Genomic DNA, 14,440 nt, shown 5'->3' on the forward strand with positions numbered 1-14,440 from the left:
GTGTCTCTCTGTATTTATTATATTACAGTGCAGACAGATAAACCTTTTTTTTATTATTATTGCTACATGGCGATCCTGTGGGAAAACTCTTAATCCTGACTAACATAATGAAACCATTGTGTGATGCAACTAGAGCGAGGAACTGTACCTGGTTTTAAATTCACAAAGACACCGTGGAGTCCAAGCTCCCGCCCCTCGCCCGTGTCCGTCCGCTTACGTTTGAGACACATTTTCTGAAGTAAATATAATCTGCACATTGTTCCGTGTAGTGGTTCCCGAAAGAAAAAAAAAGGCCAGCAGAAACCCCTTCATTACGAGCGCGCTCTGCGAGTGCGGTGTGGGCCCACGCGAGGGGAACCAGCAGGCTGCTCGGCTCACCCAGACCATCACAGAGGCCGGGCTGGGTACGTTCCACTGATCCTGTACTTAACTGACACCAAAAGTATTGTTATTCCCTCTCTGGTTTCATGCGAGTCTGTCATATAAAAGCCGAAAAAGAAAAGGGAACTCTGGCCCATCGGGAAGCACTTTTGGATAGATTCAGAATTCCTGCGGGCTCTCAGACTTTCACTTGAAGCCGGTGAAGTGTGTCTCATCAGACGGATCACGGCAATAAGGAAAAGATAAGGCTGATTTCTTTTTAATTACTGGGTTTGTGGGGGGGGGCTCCCTCTCTGGTTTTGTCTCCTTCTTTTAGTAATGTGTGTGTTGTTGACGCTCCCTTCCCCTATGTCACATCCTGTGGCTGGAGCAAGAAGTGTGTGTGTGTGTGTGTGGAAAATGCAATCGCAAAATACAATGAGCGGGTGCACGCCGCTAGCAGAACAGGTCATCTGTCTTTGGCACTCGCAGCGCTGATAAACCCCTTTGCTGCAGGAAGTGAATTGCACAACATTTTGTGGGCGCTTGTGTTTTTATTGGCTGACACGGTTCAACCTCTGGAACCTATTAAAACCAGCTTAGCCAGGCACGCACAGAGAGACACACACACACACACGTTCACACATGATTATAAAGTGTGCACGCTCATACAATCGCACTGTTATTGTGTGAGCGTGCACACTTTATACAGTACGGGTGTGTCCATCACACCCGTACTGTATACACACACCTAGACACGCCCCGTGTCACAGTGCGACAGCCGAGTTATTGAACCTGTCCGCAGGCAGCGCACGTGATTTATACCCCCTGTGTGATTTAGTTACAGAAACAGTTAACCGAAGCTTAAGGTCACATTTATCTTCCGAGCGACCAACTCAAATCACACACCTACACACATCTCGACACATCTCATGACCAACGCCAAACATTTGTACAAAATGACTCGAGTCTGTGTAGCCAGCGTCCGATATCCATTATTAAGTCTGGACGTTTTTCCTGAACATTTCCTGGAGGGGCTGCACAGCATGTGAGAACGCAAATGGCTGCAAACGTAGCTCCAGACAATTTCCACAACTTTCCCCTGCCAACCTCACAGGTAAAAAATATTCACAGCGAGCGGGTTGGCGTATTGTTGCCCGCAGACCAAAACCCTGCCTTTCCGCAGCAGACGTATCGTCATGTCCTGCCTCCTGCGTCCTCTGTCCAGACGCCACAGAATGTTCCAGAAAGGTTCCTGCTGGTGTGAACACGTCTGACCCTGACGAGCTGACGATGCCTTTTTGTCGCATGTGAAACGGAAAAAATATCGAGGCCAAATTTTCCATCTGAATGCGCTTTGAACCAGTCTGACACTGCCTCTTACACCTTTCCATCAGACTGCCGGGCCTGCTTATCTGTCGCTCTTGGAGGATCGATGGACGGTATACATGGGATGCAGTTGTGGGACCCCAGCTGCTGCTCCGTGACCGGGGCCTACAGCACACGGCGACCAGAGGAACCGGCCTCCCCGCTGTGTGGAGTCCTGGTCCTACAGTGAGCTGGGTAAGTTATGTGAGGTATTCCACTGTAAAAACCTGACCAGGAAACAAGGGGGTTATTCTCCCCCGGCCTCACGTCTGACCCACGCGAGAACGCCCGCAGCTATACGCACCTCTCTGTTCCCAGAGACTCTTCGCTTTCCCAGAAAAGAGTCGCAGCTCCGAGCAGCCGTGTGTGTTTTTTTCGAAAAATCCTTGGAAACTGACAGCGTTCTGAATTGTCTCATCCTGCTTCACTGTTTATTATGATGAGCTGTCCAAAGTGAAAGGAGAGCTGTGTCATCGCAGGATAAGGTCATCCGTTTTGAACACATGGTTGCTGTTACCATGACCATGATTAGCCTTTGAGATTCAGTGTTCTGTGGCCTGATCCCCTTTGGAAGCGGCTCCGCTGTCCTCGTCTTGTACCAATTCAAGCCAATTATCCCCCAAATCTCCTCACCGCTGTCCTCGCTCTGAGTCACATGTTTATCCATTGTTTCCTCGCCGCAACCGGGCGGATGCTACCCTCAATCACTCCCAAACAGATCATCGCAGTGCTCGGGTCGAGCGGGGTTTCTGGAGATCAGATGGAAAAGTTTTGTCTAAATGCGAGGTTTTATATGGAAAGCTTACGAGGGGGGTGATTGAGCAGAGCGGGGAGGATGGGGAGCTGGGGTTTTTTAGCTCCGTTTGGATACCAGTGGTTTTAATGAGATGATCGCGCCTCCAGCCATCGCAGTCGGTCAGAGGCCAGTTGTTGCTGTGTGTGTGTGTGTGTGTGTGTGTGTGTGTGTGTGTGTGTGTGTGTGTGTGTGTGTGTGTGTGTGTGTGTGTGTGTGTGTGTGTGTGTGTGTGTGTGTGTGTGTGTGTGTGTGTGTGTGTGTGTGTGTGTGTGTGTGTGTGTGTGTGTGTGTTATTGGGATGTAAGTATTCAGCTCGACAACAGAGAGCGTCTGCCTGGCATATGTTGCTGTCTCCTTGAGAAATCTAGCCCACTCCATCCATCCGGGCAGCACAAACCGAGGCATGATAGTAAAATGATATTCTTCTGTCTAAGTGTCATCGATCATGATTACTCATATCTGTGTCACACACAGATATGAGTACTGATTGTCCCCCAGTGAGCTCTTCATCTCTGCTTTAGCTTTTTACTTGGTACATGTGGTGTTAAATGAACGGCTTGGTAATTAATGTAGTACACCGTGACGTGTCAAAGGAGCCATTGAGTCCTTAAATCAGTATGACTGAGTGAGTGTCGGTGAAGCAGTGTACCAGGTAAAACTTCACAGCTGCTCCTCTGGGAAGTCTTGAATGGATTTTAAGGATTTAATAAAAGCTGATGATGTCTTTTAAATGCACCTGTTGTCTGCAGAATAACTTTCTTCTGCTGCTCTCTCTCAGTTTGTAATCTAAACATAATTCGAAATTCGATACATAGAGTTTTATAAAAAATGTTTCAAAGAAAGCTAAAAACGTGTTTTCTGTGTCCTTTTCAACGAGCTATAAATGTCCTGATATACTTCATTTATGCTTTAATTGCTGCATTTATTTAAAAAAATAAATATTTATTATTAGTATTAGTTTTATTGTTAGCAAACTCTAGCCCTGTTTTTCTGTTCATTCCATTTTGCATCTGGCACTATTGTGTGATTGGGGCTGGGCTGCCATTCTGTGTGTGTGTGTGTGTGTGTGTGTGTGTGTGTGTGTGTGTGTGTGTGTGTGTGTGTGTGTGTGTGTGTGTGTGTGTGTGTGTGTGTGTGTGTGTGTGTGTGTGTGTGTGTGTGTGTGTGTGTGTGTGTGTGTGTGTGTGTGTGTGTGTGCGTGTGTGCGAACCTTCTTGTCTCAGACCTGTGAAACATGTTGGGTAGTTAGCGGGCTGTGATGCAGGTATTTCCTCAGGAAACTGTGGCAGAGAGAGTTTGATGGTGGCCACTTTTGTATTTTTGTGGTTTTGCACCAGTGTTTCGGGAATTCGGAAGTAAATGCATAAAAAAAAGTCACACGTGCACCACAGGTTTACCAAAAAGCTTCTCTGGTCCTTTTCAAATGTTTTACCGCACTACATATTTTGCACCTTCCTCAGATGCAACACATTTTTTTCTTTCCCATCTTTGAGACGAATAATAATTTTTTCACACACTTGCACTTGCATTCGTTGACCCAGACAGACTCATTTTAATTGCAGCTGAGTCACAATCGGGCGTCACTTCCAGTCCAGTGAGCAAGAGTGCGGTGACAGATATTGGACTGACATGTCTAATGGGCGGCCACACCTCTGAAGTGAAAAGGCTGGGAGCCCTGTGAACCAGGCCGCTGACGGTAAACAAAGGGAGGGATTTGGGTTTTTTGTCAGACTTCCAGCGTGTGTCTTTGTGCCAGTTATAAAGACATGGGGGAGCATTTCGATGACGGGGGAAATATTTGCACTTGCACAGCTGTGTGGCCGCAATCCTTCTGACTGCAGTAAAGGCTCTGGTTTCCACCCAACTGGAGTGGCATAGGACGCCGCCAGTCATTTGTACAGATCGAGGTGTCCCCATGGCATTAAATAATGATTAGCCCTTTCTGGTCCCTACACGCTGGTCCCCAGGGTGAAACAAAAGAGCCGAAAGACGTTACTCAGCGGCATCACAAAGTAGATGAAAAGTTGTCAGTTGGCTAAACCCTTAGTCATGATGACTGAACAGATGAAGAAATTAATTTTTTAAAGCTGACTTCTACAGCCACTCGTGCAGACCAGATGCTTTGGTTTCATGCAATAGCTCTTTAGACAGAAATTAGAAATTGCAATACACTGCAGTAACGGCCTTTACCTATTCACTTCCCCTCTTAAATTCACGTGCATCCTTTGGGATTTCTTTCTTTATTATTGCAGATGCATCACCACAGTGTATGTACAGAGTGTGAGAATAGCAAGTGCCTTCTGCAAACTGCACAGGCTCGTGGCACAGTAAGAAATAATGTAACTTGACAGAGTTTCTGGGTGGAGCAGGTGTTTGAGTTTCACACTTGGGCCCGCACTAGTCTTCTCACTTGCGCCTGTGAAAAAGTGTGAAAGCCCTTTGCCTGCCGTGCGCTCAAGACATCAGAAAAAGGTTACGCAGGACTGGCGATGCAGCTCGCATTCTGACTTCCTGACATTTAAGTGTGTGAATAACTGAACGGTGAAATGTGTCATGTGTGTATGTTTTAACCGGGTTGCACGAGGGTGAGCAATCCGAGTTCAGAAAAAACTTGTGAACATTGAGCTGTTAGAACTTTTGGCAAAAGTGAAAAACAACCAACTTCTCCCTTCAGTCTCCGACCATATCTCGTGTTTGATAAGAAGCTATCGGCGTGTGTAATCTGAACAGAGCGTAACGATACATAGCTTTCATGACCCGTGCATCGTAACGTGTAGGGGGTCACCAAACACTCAGCATTATCGAGTCAGAGTTTCCTGTTTTTTTTTCTCTCCCATCTGATGTATTTCCCCTCTGTCCATCATGTTTGGACTTATTCCACACGGAAACCAGTTTCCTGCAGACTACAGTAAATGTGCTGTCTCCAAAAACAGGGGCGCTCTTGTTTTCCACAAAATACATTTCAGGTGTAGTAAAAATCACCCATACAAGAACCGACCTCTTATAAATGTGCATAAAGATATTGGATAGAGACACTCTCCACCAGTGGTTCTTCACAGAGATCTGATAAAAATGGATTCATTCCATAATTCTCTCTGCTGCAGATTGACAGATGCACAGTGAAGAGTGTGAAATCTATGAACAGAATAATCTTCCTTACATATTCTCTCTCTATAATAATTTTTATAGCATGAGCATTACAGCATGTATCGTGAGTGTGTATGTACATGTGTGAGTCACTTTTGTTCAATTTGGCAAAATATATAATATCATTTAAAATGTGGATTTAAAAGAAATACATGTTATTGATGTAGTTTGCATCCAACCAGTGGACAAAAAGAAATTTGTCCTGGTGGCCCTGTCATTGCTCACTGGGTGCATGTCTATGTTCCTTCAGCCCTATGTTCCTTCAGCCCTATGTTCCCTCAGCCCTATGTTCCCTCAGCCCTATGTTCCTTCAGCCCTATGTTCCTTCAGCCCTATGTTCCCTCAGCCCTATGTTCCCTCAGCCCTATGTTCCCTCAGCCCTATGTTCCCTCAGTCCTATGTTCCTTCAGCCCTATGTTCCCTCAGCCCTATGTTCCTTCAGCCCTATGTTCCCTCAGCCCTATGTTCCTTCAGCCCTATGTTCCCTCAGCCCTATGTTCCCTCAGCCCTATGTTCCTTCAGCCCTATGTTCCTTCAGCCCTATGTTCCCTCAGCCCTATGTTCCCTCAGCCCTATGTTCCCTCAGCCCTATGTTCCCTCAGCCCTATGTTCCCTCAGCCCTATGTTCCTTCAGCCCTATGTTCCCTCAGCCCTATGTTCCTTCAGTCCTATGTTCCTTCAGCCCTATGTTCCTTCAGCCCTATATTCCCTCAGCCCTATGTTCCCTCAGCCCTATGTTCCTTCAGTCCTATGTTCCCTCAGCCCTATGTTCCTTCAGCCCTATGTTCCCTCAGCCCTATGTTCCTTCAGCCCTATGTTCCTCCAACCCTATGTCCCCTTAACCCAGTGTTCCTCCAACCCTATGTCCCCTTAACCCAGTGTTCCTCCAAGCCTATGTCCCCTCAACCCAGTGTTCCTCCAACCCTATGTCCCCTCAACCCTATGTTCCTTCAACCCTATGTTCCTCCAACCCTATGTCCCCTCAACCCTATGTTCCTTCAACCCTATGTTCCTCCAACCCTATGTCCCCTCAACCTAACCCAAACCCTGACCTAGGGCCTAATTTTGATGCGGCGGAAATGTAATAGATATGAGGGGACACAGGGCCTAATTTGGGGATAAATCCTTTAGGGAACATAGGGCCTAATTTTGATGGGGGGGTGGGGGGTTAACAGAATGAGGTAACACAGGGATGACCCCGGTGCGAATGCTGAGAAACTCTGTCATGTTTCGCCTCCTCGCTCTTCTTTGGCCCATGTCTGGCGCATCCAGCTGGCTTCCCGCTCACGTAAACAAGATCATGAAATCATACGACTCTTCCAGACTTTTCCAAATGAAACAGATCAAATTCTGCTTGTGAAAACAACCTTTTCAAGGGTTTTGTGACACACAAAAAATAAACTCGTCGGTAATAAAGCTGCTCCTTTTAAGAGGATAGTGCGTTCAAAATCTATTTAAAGCCTCCCACACACTGTCTGCTTCTGGCCTTCTTTGGCCATCTCAAACACAACGTGCTTTTTTCTTTTTTTTTTGCCTGGCAACTGACGTAGGTCATAACCTTGCAGTCCGACCGCCTCTCACAGTTTGACAGAGAAGAGGGAGGGATATGTCAACCTTACATTTTTCCCTTTGCACTAGTGACATTTAATATAAACTTCACAGACAGCCAGGAGAACACAGCGTGACTTTCTCTCTCTCCCATCTTTCCTTTCATTTCCTAATAAAGCATGAACACAATCAAAATGAAACGGTTAATAAACACCTCTGCCTCATTTTCACAGCGGGATCCTCCACGTCTGTATTCCACTTCCAGTGTGGAGGCGCTACGCAAGGCCCTGCAGGGCTGGACATGTCAGAAGCGTCGCCCTGCCGTCACACACTGCTGCAGTCTCAGGTGGGTGTGTCCGTCTACTTTCCCATGACTTCACTGTTTTCGGTCGTCGTTGTTGCGTCATCGTCAGCGTACTGTTTCGAAGAGCTGCCCACGTGCGGACAACAAGCTGCATCACAAAAGGAAATTTGGCTCCACTCCAAGACTATGTATAGCATGTGGATGATTGATGGACGAATACATTTAGTGTTCCCTTAGCATAAGATGTACTATGTAGGAGGCATGGAACCAAAGGAAGAAGAGGCTTCTAATCACAGTGCAGCCTCGCTGCATAGTTGAAGGGACTCTTACTCTTAGCTGTAGATAATTCCCCCTCTCAAGGTACATTATAGTCATATACATCAGCCACCATGGTCCGTCCTTGCACACGAAGAACCATCTTTGCATATCTTTTAACCACAGCGACTATTTGAAGTTTTCCCCGTCTCTTTCCATTAGCTATAAAAAATTCAACTCTTGCCCTGAATTCCAAAGGGTTTTCTTTCCTGTTCTGTATCAGCTGGATCGTGTCGAGAGCAGCAGCAGCAGCAGCAGACGGTAATGGGCGGTTAACCACATGAGGGTTCTCACTTTGCGAAAAGATTATAGTAAAGCACTGGACCTTGGAGTAACCCACCCTGCACTACACGGCTCGAAAATAACCATTCTTCACAGAGGGCCCCCTTTTAAAACCTCTCCACCCACGACTCCCTCTCCTGGCCTCTTCCCCTCCCCTCCATCGTCTCTGCTGCGCGGGGCCCGCTCCGGAGCGTTTCGACCAATTACGAGCGAGAGCGCTGATCGGCCCGGGATCTGGTGGACATTGTCCACTGGGAATCTTCCGAGTGCACATGAAAGATGAGACGGGGGAATGAAAGGAAGTGGTAGCAGTTCTTGCGATGCATTTTCACAGGAAGTCGTTATTTACTAGTTTCGCTCCGACTGAAGGTCTGGAATGTCGTGGGTGTCTCTTGACCCGCTTGATTCTGGTGCTGATTAAGGGAAAGAAAAGAAATCCCCTTATGACGGAAGCTGGAATCCAGAATAGCGACGGTGGTCAGTCCCCCCCCCTCCCCGTTTTTCTTTCTCTCTTATTTCCTTTTCAATATGCCAATGTTCTACCTTGAACAAAGACAACCGGGCTCTGATCTCAGACAGAGCAGAGAGCAAACACCGGTAATCACAGGTTTCAATCTGCAAATTCTCTTGAACAATGTTAGAAAGAAAAAAAAGATCCCCCGTCCCTGCTCAGCGTGTGTTGATTTGCCCAGGGTGACTCTAACGGCGATTAACACTGCATTGTCTCAACAAGCGACACCACCGACGTGACTCGTGTGTCTAGACGGAGAGATACAGCTATCTAAATGACTGCCTGGTGTCTTGTCGAGCGGAGAGTGGGATTCCTGGGCCCATTGTTCGGAGGACAGTGCGAGGCCTTGATGTGGGCTCTGGGAGCAGATAAATGCCTGCAGGAGGATACGTGTTTGCTAATTATTGTTCAGGAAACACATGGTCCCGCCGAGGCTCAGATGAGCTCCCCCTTCTCTCTTCCTCTGATCGCGCGGGACACGGGGGGGCAGGTACGTGCCCTAAACTGCCCGCCGTCCCCGCCGATTGAAATATGGCCGCGGCGGGAATGTGCAACACGACTTCAGAATTCCAAGAGAGCCGTTCTGTAATTTGATTCATGGGGTTTGGGTGTACGTGAAGCCACATCGCCAGCGAGCGTAAACAGTTTGCAAATCTGCGGCCTGAGGTCAACCAGGAGAAAGAACAGTCCTTAAAAAAAAAAAAACAACTCTTTAAAGGCCAGCATACTAGTTTGTTTTTTTTCAGTTTGCGTCCAAACACCAGATTATGGTGCGACTGGGAAAGCAATTTGCTCATTTGTGTGATGCAGTCCAGTCCACTTTGAAGCCCGATCTTCGTCATCGCGGCAGAAAGAGGGCGTTCTCTTCCATGGTGAGAGAGGCACAAAGAATACGGGCCCAGCAAAACAGGAAACGGTTTATCCCTTCACATTCAGCTGTGTGACCTGGACTATTTCTGTCACTTCTTGTTGCCTCTGCCCCCAAAAGGTCAGTGTGGCAACTTGAAAGCCTGAGCAGCTACTGGTCAGTGACAACTGACAACACTTTCCTTGGGGGGGGGTGTCAACCACACTCCAGTTTAGTGAACTGATCATCAGCAGGTTAAAGGAAAACTATAGGTTAGTGCAATTTCAGTTTTTAGCAACTTTTGGCTGGATTGCAGCGAAATTTTAGTACAAACATACATGGTCCATACAGAGTGAATCCTCACGACTTTTTTTTGTCATCTCCTGACTTTTCCTCTATAAGATTGACTTTTTTTTCTCAAAGACATACAACGTTTTGTATATTACATGGATTGCCATGGCATTTGGAACATGATGAACCCTAATGACTTTGGTGATCCTCCGGCTCTGTGGGAGCGTGCTGTGTACACCTCGACCCCCAAAGATAGTCATCTGGGGACACCACCAAATATTGCCACCAAGTTTTATGAATACAACAACATGCGCCTACGCCGGCTGATATAACAATAGCTCTATTATTCTAACTGTGCAGAAAAATAGAAGTGAATTTCAATGTGGTCAGTGGTGTGAGTCTTACCTGTGAAGAATTAAACGTGGTTATAAGAGCAGTGCAGTCTCATGACTGTTAGTACAGTTTCGTTAGTCAGGGGGGAAGTACATAGTAATAAAAAAGCATTATAATCGCACACACTCCTATCATCACACAATCCGCTGATCATTCACTTGATATGGACATTTTGACTAGCAGAAGGAGGAGATCTCCTCCGCGCGCTCACAGTTTAGATAAACTAGAAATGGCCATAAAGACTGTGGCAGGAGAGAGAAAAGATTGGCTGCCCTTGGAGCCGTTACCCTACACATCCCCCACTCTCGACACACACAGAGTCCCTTATCATAACTTGTCATCAAACACTCATATCCTCACATTGTCCCAGAGGGAAGCTGACCTCCCAGCTGCAGATATAAACTCGATCCAACCCTCGTGTTTCCCCCCTGATCTAAGAAAACGGGTGATAAGGAAGAAACACTGCACTCCGTGGCAAAATTCTTTTTTTGGGGGCCAGTTACAAATGGACATGAAGATCCTCCCAATTATGTAAAAGGGGAAGAAGTGCCCCCTTCACCCTTTGCACTCTCTTCTCCCCAGACCTGGGATGCAGCTGTGGCCTTGGGTGACATCAGGGGGGTTAGTGTAAAGGGTTGTGGGGTCGGGGGAAGTCACAGCCGGGGGGTGTTTGGATAGGCACCAGGCCAGTACCACGGAGATGGAACAAGAGGCGCGCAGCGCTTTTTCTTGTACTGACTGTACTTTCACTTGCTCTCTCTGACTTTTTGTCCCGTGCGCCTCTCTGGCTCCTCTGCTTTTACTCGAAAATGATTACACGTGTCCTTGTTCACCTCTGGAGTCTGAGCCCTGAACAATCCCTCATCACTGCCCTTATTATTCACTCATAGCTTTGTCCGGGAAAAAAAGATGCCATCTGTCATCGTGCATGCTCATTATGGTTTTTTTTTCTGAAGATAAAGATCATATAAATCATGTAATTTTGAAATACCTCAGTTACATAAGATTGGGCTGAGAATTATTTTTACCCTGGATAGGTGTTACTTCGCTCCATGCTGTTTTGCTGGGGTTGAGGTACCTGCACTTTCACATCTCTCCCAGAGAAGGAAAGAAAAAACCTAAACCCAAATCGCTTGAATAAGGCCAAAGAATATTTTTGTTTGTTTGTATTTTGTCACTTCCACCCACCTTTCTATCCTTGTGAGGACATGAAATGTGCAGAAACACAGATACACCCACACTGTGCACTGCAGACTGTGCAGAGGCTCAGTGTGTGGTATCTGTGGGTATCGGGTCGGATGTCAGAAGTGTGACACTCACATATTTAGCTGGAAGCTGTCGGTGTCGCACTGAATTCATTTCTTGTCAACAGCTGGTGGTGTCCGCCACAGATGCGTGTCACATTTTTGTTACGGTCAATAGCATTCAAATGCTCATTGGCTCCATGGTTTGTTGATTTTTTTATTTTTATAATAGAATTTCAGTTGAAAATTACAAGTCCTGGGATTGATTGATGTAGCGAGACTGTCTGTCTTTACTGCGGAGAAGCAGATATTTCAGGAGACACCTCACAGGTCATGGTATGCATTTAAATATATAGGCAAAATGTATGGCAGCAAACTATCCATCACAATGGCCTGAAGCTGTTTTTTGTTAAATGAACGGTAATTAAAGAGAACATCTGTGATGTATGCAAAATGTGAATGAACACAATTAAAGCAGCAACACCGGCCATATTCCATATTACCTTGATAAAAGTGGATATTGTTAACGATGATTTCCTCATACAACTAAACTATCTGTGTTCGTGGCTGTTTGGTCCAACTGGCAAATTGTACCGCTGCCACTTGGACTAAGCTAGATATTTCATCCATGACTGAGTATTTGAACTCTTTCTTCATCACTCCGTTGATTGAATGCCCGTCGGAGGTTCACCCTTGTTTTACCTCCGTGTCCATCACTCTTCTCTGATGGCGGGGCTATTTTTTTTTTTCACAGTTGTGGAAACCCTACCCGGTCATTTCCGCCAGTAGAAGACGTGCATTCCCCTGTGCATCATTTTCCCAGGATATCACGTACCCGGTGGTAGAGTTTCATGGTGAAAGCGAGGCATGTCGGGAGCCAAAGCCAATGCCAATGATAAGTTAAAATAAAACTTGTCTTTTACTAATTTTGACCTGTTTATCCATCACTTTTAGGCGATTCAAACCAAACTACTGGACAATCTCTCCCGAGGTGCGTGCACCTCTGATTGGGAATCACTGTGGGTGTTTTGATCACACTGGAGCCGGCAGGTTCGTGCATGCAGGCCTGCGGGGGGGTTCCAAAATACAACGCCAACCTGTTTTCCGCATCTCTCGGAGGAGATACTAAACAGAGCGCGTGATTCCTGATAAGATAAGGTCGGCCGACTCCAAACAAAGTTATGTTTCTCCTCCGGAGCAGGGCCTCGGCCTCCTCGCTATCGCTTCTTCTGTCCTGTGTCGCAGTTAATCACAGCTTGTATAACACTGCAGCGGAGACGATACCCTCCCTCGTGCTTTTTTTAAAAAAGTAAGCTGTACTTGATGAATATCGAGTGAAACACTTAGAGATTACTGGGCCCCTCCCTGTACAGGGGGGGGGGGAGACAATGAGTTATCGGCACACACGGAACAAGAAACAGATCACTGGTCTGAACGGCGTCAAAACACAAAATGCGGCTTTTCTGAAGTTTTTCCCCATAAATACCTCCGGCTCAACCTCTCCGAACCGCATCATGAGCTGCTGCCTGGAGGATGTTATGACAGCCAACTGTGGGAAGCTGTGCGCGCAAGAACCTCGGCGTCGCGACACTAGAAGTCCAGAGTGGACAGATGCGCGACGGCTCAGAAGTCACGAACTGGGCTATATAGTATAAAGTATAATCTTCGCCGAAATGGTGTCACAGAGTTGCCTTCTCAATGACACGAAGCCCTCCTTCGCGCTCGGAGCCGGTTTGCAGACAGTGTGGGGGCACGAGCAGCACGGCTTGAGGTTTGACCCAGATAAGTGTTTCAGATTCAGGCCCTGTCTACACGAGTGCGAATTTGTCGTAAATATGCCGAAGTCTTGCGCGTATGGGCCTCCCGTCCAGACGCACCCAGAGTTTTCGCTGCCTGAAAACGCACTCTTTTGAATCCAGGTCCCAGGGTGGAGAAGATAAATCTCCCCCCCCTGCGTTTGTGTATTTGAGTTCTTGTGAACGCCAGAAACGCATACGACGATGTCATCGAAAGACGAAGTCAGAAGACAGACAGCGTGCCACTTCCTTGTGTGGTCTGTATGTGAAGGTGGCAAGACTGACGCCTAAACTTTTCAGAAGTAAAAGAGTGGCTAATATTTTCCAAAAACACAGTTAAATTGAGGTAGAAAAACATCACGAATCCTCCTCTTTATTAAAATACGCTATGCTTAGATGAACCTCAAAGACTAAACCAATATGATGGTAAAGACTATTTTTATGCCAACAATACTTTCAAGAGTGGCTGTCTTGTTTCTATTAAATGTCAAGGTTTTATAGCTAGATGTACAGTATATGATATTAATAATTATGATGTTGATCGTGGTCATCACATAGGTCACAGTTCTTGGACTATACTGACACCTGTATAATGATAGTTTTTGCTTGTATCTCGTCCGTTTTATTGTCTGTAACTAAGTAACCAACTGCAGAGGGGACGCACATGCTCAGTGTATGTGAATGGTCACGTGATATACTTTTTTCAGGTGTGTCAGAAAAGATGGAGAATAATTCTGATACGGAGCTGAAACGCTCGCCTGCACGGAGATTTTTTCAGTTTCGCGACATTTTAAAAATGAAATTGTAGTAGTATGGATGTAGCCCCTATCTGTTGCCTGTTTGTTACTGAGCAGGTCGTGTGCACAGGGTTCAACAGAGCTGTCTCACCTCAAAACTAGGTAGATGTACATAATAATGCAGCTGATGTTTTCTAAAACAACTAAAAAAACCAAGCCAGAATATCCTTCATCTAGGTATGAATGGCCTCAGTGAAGACATGTGGTCTCCGACTTCTGGACCCGACTGGAGTTAGTGTCCTGTGGTGATGCTCCCGTGCCTTAAGGTGGAAACCCTCACGTTTACTATGGTAATGGACGCAGACTGCAGGAGGTCAAACTGTCCCCCGGAGCTAAATAGAAACCCCGTGGCCCGTCAAGCAACGATTCTTTTTTGAATGACAAATATCTTTGGTGATATAATATTATTCCCCACATTCTTGGCTGGTATATATATATATA

The 14,440-nt window shown here is 46.4% G+C and overlaps 1 protein-coding gene across 4 annotated transcripts in view; it reads left to right on the forward strand.

Annotated features, from left to right (window-relative positions):
- Window positions 1-1,525: 1,525 nt before the first annotated feature.
- Window positions 1,526-14,440, forward strand: part of foxd7 (forkhead box D7) — a 45,925-nt gene continuing 33,010 nt past the window's right edge. For all 4 annotated transcript variants that reach the window (XM_047328060.1, XM_047328062.1, XM_047328061.1 and 1 more), the window contains exons 1-2: window positions 1,526-1,923; window positions 7,453-7,565. The gene's annotated coding sequence lies outside the window, so the exon portion shown is untranslated. The remainder of the gene's footprint in view (window positions 1,924-7,452; window positions 7,566-14,440) is intronic.

Source organism: Scophthalmus maximus, chromosome 17 (genome assembly GCF_022379125.1).
Source record: "Scophthalmus maximus strain ysfricsl-2021 chromosome 17, ASM2237912v1, whole genome shotgun sequence".
Classification (NCBI taxonomy): Eukaryota; Metazoa; Chordata; class Actinopteri; order Pleuronectiformes; family Scophthalmidae; genus Scophthalmus; species Scophthalmus maximus.